The 8,031-nt window shown below is 44.4% G+C and overlaps 1 long non-coding RNA gene across 2 annotated transcripts; it reads left to right on the top strand.

Moving 5' to 3' along the window:
- Window positions 1-3,148: 3,148 nt before the first annotated feature.
- Window positions 3,149-7,743, top strand: LOC121459921. 2 transcript variants are annotated; one of them, XR_005975997.1, is made up of 3 exons: window positions 3,149-3,174; window positions 6,703-6,961; window positions 7,558-7,743. It is a non-coding gene; the product is annotated as an uncharacterized LOC121459921 (long non-coding RNA). The 2 variants fall into 2 exon arrangements; XR_005975996.1 differs by lacking the exon at window positions 3,149-3,174 and adding an exon at window positions 4,540-4,665.
- The last annotated feature ends 288 nt before the right edge of the window (window positions 7,744-8,031 follow it).

Raw genomic sequence — 8,031 nt, 5'->3', positions numbered from 1 at the left:
ATGGGACTTACGCAGACAGGAAAACTGGTCCTTTGGGGGCACCCTGGGAGTTTGTCCACCTATTATCTCACCTTGAGCATACCAGGAGGGCTGCACCTCCCTCCACAGCCTAGAGCAGGGGACTGTATCAATAGAGCCTTGCCCTTTTTGTTTGAGATTCTTAGCAGGTGTTATCGGAGAACAAGCAGGTGTTTGTAGAAATGTGACCTTGAGCCCTGGTTAGTGGCCTGCACTTTTGTTCCGTGACTCTGTGAGTGTGCATGTGTGTGTGTGCGTGTGTGTGTGTGTGTGTGTGTGAGTGTGTGTGTATTGTTGTTATTGTTGTTGTTGTTGAATGGGGTCAGTTTCTGTTTATGAAATGGCTGTAAGACCAGAGTGGCCAGCTAGATAGCACCATCACTTGTGGTGTAGGCCCACTGACCAAGAGACTGAGAAATTACAAAGAACACTGCATGTTTTCCTGCCAGAGGTGTGGCCATTCATTATTGCCTTCAAGCTAGTGCGCAAAAGAAGCAAGCAAAGGCAGCACTCCCAAGTCACAAGAATTTCTTCAAAGAAGGTATGCTTGTGGGGAAAGAGGGGATGCCTTGTAGACCACTGATAGCAGGCCATGAGACAGAATTTTGTCTGTCCTGGAAAGTTACTGGGAATATCTGGAAATGCTGACAGCTAGGTAATAACTTGGAACAGTGTTGAGCAAGTTTAAATGTCTTTAAACTATGCTGACTACACATTTTTTTTTTTTTTTTGGCTTTTTGAGAGAGGGTTTCTCAACTAGCTCTTGCAGACCAGACTGGCCTCGAATCACAGAGACCCAACTATGTCTGCCTCCTGAGTGCTGGGATTAAAGGTGTGCGCCACCACGGTCCGGCCCTGGCTACAGAATTTAAACCAGCGTGTTGCACTTCCTCATATGCCCATTCACCCAATCAGCATCCACCCACGTATTCAAATATGTGTGCCTGGACCTATGTGCAGAATTAATGGTTTACTTTCCAGGGCTTCCAAGTTCTGAAAAATGCGATTTCAAGTTGATTCCAGAAACAGGAAGTGTTTATATGTGCAAGCCAAGAAGAGCGTGGCTATTTAAATACACGGATCTATATATCCCAATTGACAAAATTATACATTAGAGCAACTCTTCCAGAGATGTACCACTGATGGGAAAGCTATTGCAAAATTATGAAGTTTGGCATCAATCTAGTCTGTAGTCTGCATGCAGTCACTAGAAATATGGCCAATAACTCAAAAGTCGCTGCAGCTAGACGAAGAGAGACATGGAGGATTATCCCTACTCAGATGACAGGCTAATTTAAAGATGTAATGCATGGCTGAAAATACCCAGGATGTGTGACTATACCTTTTTCAGAATGCCAGGGTCTTTAGTTGGGTCTTCCTATGGTTACACCATGGTGTCGGGAAAAATCAGAGAGGCTTAAGGTGTAGACAGCTGATGAAATTAGGGGACAACGTGAACTTTGCTGCTCCATGAGTCCCTTATATGGTTTGTAGGCTCCTCATGAAATCTCCTCTGTTAGTACCCCAGAAAGCACAAGATGGGACACCCTTGCATTTTGGTCAGCATGAGACTTGAAAGGATTTCTTCACAGTTGCCTAAACACACTGGATTATTAGTGAAGCTTCTTCATGCCCTGCTAAGTTGCTCTTCTCTTAGAAGAACTAAGACTAAGAGTTGATGTGCCCTGTCAGCAATCCGGCCAGCATCTCCCCCCCCCCCCCATGCTCCTCTGCCCTCAGTGCTAAGAAACCACTCCTTCAACTTCTTTCCTCAAGGGTAGGAGCCTACAGGACTCCCCCATTGCATAGTGGTAGGGCTGGGGGGAAAGGAGATTCTGGGGTTTGCAGCACAGCCCAGCACTGAGCAGAAAGACCCTTTCAACAATCTCGCAAAGCGGAAGATCTTCTTGGGAATATAAGTGGCCCTGAAGAAACGCAAGTTGGTTCTGTGATATCTACTTAGTGTATCTGGGAATGCCACATAAGAGAGACCTGAGTGGATCTCATGGTAACCATGTGGCAGTTTCTGATGCCTGAAAATAGATGCCATGGTGGCCTCCACAATGAAAAGTATGGAGAAGAAGCCGTCTATTCGTAAAGGCTGTGATGCACCCAGAGTGTTTCCACAAAGGGGTTCAATGGAGCCAAGGCTCTGTCTGCTGTGAACAGGTGTGAGAGGAGGTGAAGGGAAAGTGGGGTTGCCTTTGCCTGAAGAACCGAACTGCCCGGCTTGGGCTGCAGGGGTTGGAGAAGAGGGGGGACTCTGACTTATACCATTGATCCCCTATACTCTTCTGTAAGATTTGGTTTGATGCTGCAGAGATCCTGGGTAGTAATCGAGTTTGTTGGGATGGTAGGAGTATAAGACCCCACTGTTTGAAGACTCGGGTATACTGTGGGTGGTTTTGCCCTCTCTGGAGCTCAGGTGTGGTGTCTTTACTTATGTGTTGGAGGACGCCTGACTACTTCCTGGAGAGTTTCTCTGGACCAAAGAGTACCAAGGTTTGGCTATTGCCTAACAGAAAGAAAAGCTAGGGTGGGGAGACGATGACTTGCTGTGTGAAAATTTTCTTGGGTACGGGAGGGAGTGGGATGGAGGATGGGAGCTGGCTAGGGAGAAGTGGGCCATGAGGAGATTCCAGAGAGTCTGATTGATCTTGTCAAAAAGAATAAAGGTATCCCCTCCCCTGCACGCCCCTTCAGCACATAGGCATGTGGGATTGAGGCGGTCACTGTGAAGTCTTGTGGTTAGGAGTTCCAAAAAGAAGTCTCTTCATGATTCCTGATTGCTTAGGACAGATATAAGCAATACCAGCTGGGGCCCAGCAAGCCTGTCTCCAGCTTTATTGTTTCTGATTTATCAGTGGGGTGCCTGCCTTAAAGAACCCATCGGCCCTTTATTGCCAGTCCAATCTGTAGCCAGATATGAAAGTTGAACATTAACAAGTAGGTTTGCTTTCAGTAACCGTGTGTGTGTGTGTGTGTGTGTGTGTGTGTGTGTGTGTGTGTGTGTGTAATAAGAAGCTATCTTGCTCAGGGGTGAGTACTCACATTCTTTGATTCTTTTGTCTCACCTTGAGTTTCCCCTAACTTATTTGTATCTGCCTCTTGCTATAGCCAGGGAACTTCCGTGAGGCTGTTCTGCAAGAGTCCCTCGTAAGTGGCGAAACGCAGTTGGAGCCAGGCTGGAGGCACCGGGCGCTGTGCATTGAAGAGACATTTCAAATCGTCCCTGGTGGACAATTTGCACTGTTCAGTGTTAAAAGACTCTATCACCGTGGCTCAGAGAGGCCCCCCTCAGACCTCCTGCCTCGGAGTGCGCAGCGTACAAATAAATGACGCTCTCCGCTCGGCCTGCCCGGAGTTTCTGGCTTAAATGGCTGGAGGAGTAAAAGGAAAGAGTCAGAGCTCTCCAGCTGCGGAGAGGGAAAGGGTTTTACTACCGAGTGGAAAATAATCATTGAGGTTAACTGTTCCTGGATGGACCACGCTGACAGATGGGCGGCTCTGACTCAGGGCTGAGGGAGAAACTTTGGGGACTCTTTTTTTTTTTTTTTTTTTGCCAGAGGAAGGGGCAGGTGGAAATAGGGGATAGATGACTCACGATGGATCCATCTGGACGTCGGCCCATTCATTTCTTTCTGGGAGGGAATAAATAATATCCTGCAAAAATTATGATGCTTCCTCTGGGGACTTAGGTTGGGCGTTTGTTTCCGAAAGTTTGAATGTCCGTGTATTTCTATTTAGATAGTTTTGTCCTTCAGGTCACAATGACGGCTGCAGAGTAAGTTTGACAGGCAACTTCGTTTTTGTACAGAGATCAGGTCTTGTGAGGGGGACTCTGCCTGCACACTGTGACTTCTTGCTCTCAGTGTGTGGGTCCTAGAAATCTTGCTGCCTTTCTCCACAGTGGGTAGATCCAGGCTAGGCAGGGTAGTAAAAAAGTTCAGTTGACTGATTCCTCAGCGGCTACGCTTAACAGACAGTCTCTTTTCATCTGTGGATGGGAGACAAGGAGAATTTCACTTGCATTTCAATTGCAGAAGCCTGATCTACAGCCAGGCATTAGAGGTCTAAATTAAAAACAAATATTTTCCACGTTAGAAGGAGAATAAATTATTCTAGCACTCACAGGCATGTGTACTTTTATTTTTTAAAATAACACCAAGCATTAAAAAAAAAATCACAGACTAGGAGTATTTTGTTATTGCCTTAGATTATTTAGGAAGTTACAAAAGACTGTATATCCCAGTTTGGTTCAGTCAGAACTGTGTATGTGTGAATGGGACAGCTTTAAAATATCTCAGCTCTAGATTTTTGTCTCACAAAAGGTAGAAGGATGTTGCCTTTAGCACCTTCCTTGCTAGAGAGAATTGAACATTTGGTTTTATCAGACACCAGAATGGTAATGAAGCTATTTGATAGAAACGGTCTCATCACTATTCAGTTTTGCTGGCTCCCAACTAATTCTTGAACCAAGGTTCTATTTTTGCTTCCATAAGGAAAAAAAAAGGATAATAAACAAAATGAGAAGATGCTCTTAACCTAGAAAGCCAATGAAAACCTCAGATCAATTCTCAAAGGGCCCCGAGGAGTCACCACCTCAGCTGCCACGAGACCCTTGGAGTACGGGCCCACCTCTGTAAAGTGTGTCATTTGTGTTTTTCCAAAGTTAATAGTCATTTTCTTCCTTTAAAAAATTTACTTATTTAAGATTTATCTTTTTTTTTTTTTCTGTTCATTGGTGTTTGCCTGCCCGTATGTCTGTGTGAATGTGTCAGATCCCCCGGATCTGGAGTTACAGACTGTTGTGGGCCACCATGTCGATGCTGGGAATTGAACCTGGGCCCTCTGGAAGAGCAGCCAGCGCTCTTAGCTTCTTAGCCATCTCTCCAGACCGTACCATTTTCTTTCTTGAGAGTTCTCAGCTAGCCGTCTTCAGCATCCTACAGTGAGGGAGGCAGAGCGGTGGGACTGGGGGATGCTGGCTTTGTCTTAGTCTTCTTATCATGTGACCTTAATCCTGTCATCAAGCCATGTGGGCCTAGTTTCTGCCTGTGACAAGGGGGTTTGATTCGGTGTCTCTTTCGCTATCTCTAGCTAAAATATTCTATACTGCTCACTTTCTCATTCTTTTACCTTAAATCATCTTAACCTAGTTTCAGACTTGCAGATAGCTGCAGAGAGCAGTGTTCCTAAATGCCTTGTACGCAGCCTCCCTGAAGCTCACATCTTGCATTTTCTGGCTGGCTTTTTACAGCGAAAGAATCAAGGTTGGCACGTCACCGATACAGTGAAGTCTACAGCCTGTTTAGTCTTCATTAGGTTTCACGTCATCATCTCTCTGCTTCGGGATCACATCCAAAAGACTAGTTAGCGATCCTGTCTCCTGAATTTCCTCAGGTCTCTGACAGTTTCTCAGAGTTTGCTTGACCTTGATGGTTTTGAGGAAGTTAAATGGGGCCACGTGTTTCAGAAAGAAGGGCAGGGAGATGACATGTCTGTCGTCATACTCTATCAAAGGTTGTACTATATCGGAGATACACCTATACCTCCTTTTGATGATATGACCTTGACCGTTTGGTACTGTTTGCCAGATTTCTTCACAGTTAGTCCTTGAGATTCTTCACTGTAAGTTCATCTCACCCTTTCTCCTAATTCCGCTTACCCCACCTTGAGTGTGAGTGGCCTCTAATGACTCGCCCCAAGGAGTAGAAACAAGGGGTCTATAGAACAAGGTCCTCTTTTTAACTTCAAAATAAAAGTTAATAAACAAAATAAGAAGATACTCTTATTAGCCCCCCAAACCAATAAAGGCTCAGATAAACTCTGTTCAAGAAGCCTTGCAAGGCCTTGCCTGTGCTGTTGGGACTGTGCTCCAGCCATGGGTCCTTAAGTAGGTGGACAGGTTAGAGCGGATAGGTTTCACCTCTCAGTGGGACTTGTATACAGAAACTGTTTGGGATGCTTCTGGATGGGAGATTATTTTTATCATCTGTTTATTCAATCACCCATTTACATCAGCAAGGGTGTGTGGAAATTAATATTATATTTTGGATTACAGTTGGACAGCATGTTCTTCATTGTAGTCTTCATATTATTCCAGTTTTGGCCATTGGGAACTCTTTGATATTGACTTTGCCATCTCTGATGTGTCTCCATCATGTTGTTTGCTGATTATCTCCTTATTTATGACATGGTTTGGTATCTTAGTCTCATCGTATGTGGTCTCTGTACTCCTCCTGGGATCAGCCATTTAGCCAAGGAGACCTAGGGAACAGTGCTGAAAACCAAGATGCAGACATTTAGCCTGACTGTTTAGTTTTGAAAATAGACTTTTTATACATAACTGTGTCTTGTTATACAATGATGTATGTGATGCCACATCCTGACATTGCTATAAGTCAATAGCATAGAAAATATTGTGTAATTGCTAAACTGGGTGGTACTTTGGTTAAAATATAAAGCATGTATAGGGTGTCACATAAAGAAAGTATAGATCAAATAATTATAAAATATTTTCTGCCTTTCTTTCTCCATTACTCCCCATCCATTTCAAATGAGTGTACCCTGGACATAGGCAATGCTATTTTACTTACATAGAAGCTTTTATAGCGTGAATAAATGCTGTTTGCTTCATGCATCATATTCCCAGCCAAAATAAACTCTCTTCTTTTGTTTCAGAAGTGAGAAAGGCCCAGGGAGCAGAGTATTTGGAGACAACTTCCTGGAGGAGATACCATTTGACCTGGTATTTAAAGGAAGGAGATTGGGGCAAGGCAAGGATTCAGGGAGAAGATAGAAAGAAAGTCGGCACAAAAATGATGTCTGCTTCCTTACATGCTGTGCTGCTCGGACACAATATGCAATGCCACGGATCAAGTCATTTATAGTGACTAGGAGCTCATGGCTCGGTTCAGGTGGATGGGAAGTTCAGATGAAGGTATGAGTGCATGGTCAAGGCCTTCTTGCTGTTTCACCTCATGGGAGGGAGGGAGGGAGAGAGAGAGAGAGAGAGAGAGAGAGAGAGAGAGAGAGAGAGAGGTAATGATGGCACGGCTCTCATCTATGAGGTGGAGCCTTCATGGCTTAATTACTTCCCCAAAGCCCCTCCTGTTCCTAGTGTTACTATGACAATTAAATTTCCACATGGATTGTGAAGGGGACAAGCATTCAAACTGTAGCAAGGTCCTAAAGGGCTTATTAAGCCTCATTGTTCTTGGTTGACCCGAGGTCTACTGTTCTTGTCAAACCTATGATACATTTCTCCAGCATTATAAAGATAGGCTTCAAAACGTCCACATTCAGTTGAAACCTCTGTAATATTTTCTGTATGAAGGGAGTGCGAGCTCATCGGGCTTTCGTAAAGTGTGTCTTTCTGAACAATTATGGTCTTAATTATTAAATGTCTGCTGAATAATTCAATAGTCCAGCTTGGGGTCAATGATACCTTCAGTGCCCACGGTGGCAGCTGCATGCTCAGGGCGTCCAGTGGTGCTGGGCACTCCTTTTTAACACTTAGTTTTCTTTTATGGGAAGAGCCTTGGAGAGTCTACAGAAATTAATTTTTGAGACATTCTCAAAGTTTGCCCTGGAACAAGGAAGCCAAAGTGAACATGAGCAGTTGGGGCACAGGATCTCTGCTGGCTCCAGTCTCAAAGCAGTGTTCATCAGGCTTGGCTGGGTCATCGTCACCTGCCGCTGACCTTTCACCCCGGTCCTCGGGTCAAGCCTGCTTATTTCAGACCCAGCATCTTCAGGTCTTTTCAGCTCTGCTTTATTTTTGTTCCAATAAAAATGAGTATGCTTGACGAGGCATCTTCTTAAAAGTTAAATCCTGCGTCATCGCTTCTTTCTTTATTAAGCAGTTCAATATAAATTGAAGCCTTGATAGGAAATAAGTCCGAGAACAGAAAAAAAAAACCCTTTTTATGCACTAGAGTAGAAAACACAGCTAGTCAAAAATGTTCTTTTTCACATACAAGCTTTTCTGCAGCACTGAAAGGGAACTTT

Source organism: Microtus oregoni, unplaced genomic scaffold, assembly GCF_018167655.1.
Source record: "Microtus oregoni isolate MIOR12 unplaced genomic scaffold, Mior012 000019F_ref0000042, whole genome shotgun sequence".
In the NCBI taxonomy this organism is placed as follows: Eukaryota; Metazoa; Chordata; class Mammalia; order Rodentia; family Cricetidae; genus Microtus; species Microtus oregoni.
The sequence above is the reverse complement of the archived record's forward strand: the minus strand, read 5'-3'. Positions and strand labels throughout refer to the sequence as shown.